We start from the raw sequence: 1,897 nt of genomic DNA, 5'->3' as shown, positions 1-1,897 counted from the left end.
TATATATATTTGGCAGGAATGGCTACAGAATTAGTGTCACATATTTTTACAGATATATATATATACACGTTCATATACACTCATATTTTACTGAAGTTCAAATGACTTCACAAACTCTTACTCAGGGAGTGGGAGAACTCTAGAAGAGGAAGAGACAGAAATATGTATTGGGCCCCAGTCCCTGACTGGTATTTTATTTACTAGCCCCGAAAGTAGGAAATGTTACTTTGAACTCGGTTAGATTCGTACTACAAGTTATTCTATCAAATTATCTGACGACTCTACTGCTTCGCTGTAATAAACAACGTAGTGTCTTTTTCAAAGGTCAACCAGCCAAAAGTCTTTTTATACGGAACCATTTTCTATTAAGCAATATTATACCTAAAGCGCTGCCTTGTTTAGCACCATATGGTGGCCAGCAGGGTGGTTTAATAGAGTCCACTCTCTGACCACATCCTTGTTACTGATATTAATCTCCCTAATCAGTTTTACTGGTCTAATTAAGTAACGTTAAATGTCAGGACAACTGTCCCCATTTACCCAATCATCTTAATTATTATGTCTCGATAACAGTTTTATCAAACTCTCTATTCATTGAAACAATCTTACTAACGTTTGCTATTTCTTTTCCACTGGTTCAGTCTGGGGTTAGGGAAAGAACTACATCTCTCTTCACATGCACATTTGAAAATGTCACCATACGTCCGAAAATGCGTATGTATTATTATTACATACCTTCTCCTCTTTCTCCTTCTTCTCCTCATCATGATCATCATCATCATCATCATCATCATCATCTTCATCCTCCTCCTCATCTTCCTCTATTTTTATTATTATTATTATTATTATTATTATTATTATTATTATTATTATTATTATTATTATTATTATTATTATTATTCAGTAGTTTTATTTTTATAACGTGTTTTCACTTCACTACCGAGCGCAGCTCTGTGCGCCTTGGGTATGTGCTGTGGTTTGCTGTGATGCTCTATTATTATTGTTGTTGTTGTTTTGATTCTCGCTGTTCTATTTGCGGTTGTTCTTTACTTGAAAGCGGACAATAACAAATCACCAAAGAAGTGTAAGAAGTTGAGGCTTCAATGCTGCGACCGGTTACTTGGTACTGGAGGTCTCGCAAGTTGTATCCTCTGTTAACCATGGTGGAGCATTTCACAAACAGCGTGGAGAATAGCTGTGCATGCGTTGCTGGTTGGTGTGTACGTAGAGAAGTTGGTGTAGTTAAGAAGATGATGGTGGTGACGAAGATGGAGTTTGCAGTAAGCTGTTGGTCGAGTGTTGAATCTCCATGAAGCTGCTGTTGTCGTCGCTGGAACTGGCTGTGTGCTCTGTGGTCAGCGGCTAGACCTCAGAACGTCTGGAGCCGAGAAGGCTGACAAAACTGTGACGGTGAAAAGCTAGATATTTATAAGATACTATCGGCTCAAACTGGGGTTCAGAAAGACTGCCCCACGTGACCTTATCTGAAGGCTACGATTGGTTGAGTTGCATCTTGTCGCGCAATAGAACAGGAGACAAAAATGCACCAATACCATCCAATCAGAGTGGTGGACACAACAGGGTCCAAAAGTGTGACCGAAGGCTAGCTGCTATCCACTATGTCCGCATTCATGTATATATAACAGAGAGAGAGAGAGAAAAGTACGCTACAGATGTAAATATTATAGGTCTGTTTAGGAATCGAAACTGGGTTGGGATTTTAGCTTACGAAACAATACTACAGTACCGCAGTATGGTGCATGCCACAAGCTGTTTTGAAAGAATGGGGGGAATAGATAAAAACTTCACGAAAACAAAACCGAAAGCAAAAATAGTTTCATTCCTCGTCAGTATTTTCGAGAACGGAAAATTCCAGATAGAATATCTTTTATTCAAA

Source organism: Octopus bimaculoides, chromosome 6 (assembly GCF_001194135.2).
Source record: "Octopus bimaculoides isolate UCB-OBI-ISO-001 chromosome 6, ASM119413v2, whole genome shotgun sequence".
Lineage (NCBI taxonomy): Eukaryota > Metazoa > Mollusca > Cephalopoda > Octopoda > Octopodidae > Octopus > Octopus bimaculoides.
This window is presented reverse-complemented; position numbering follows the sequence as displayed.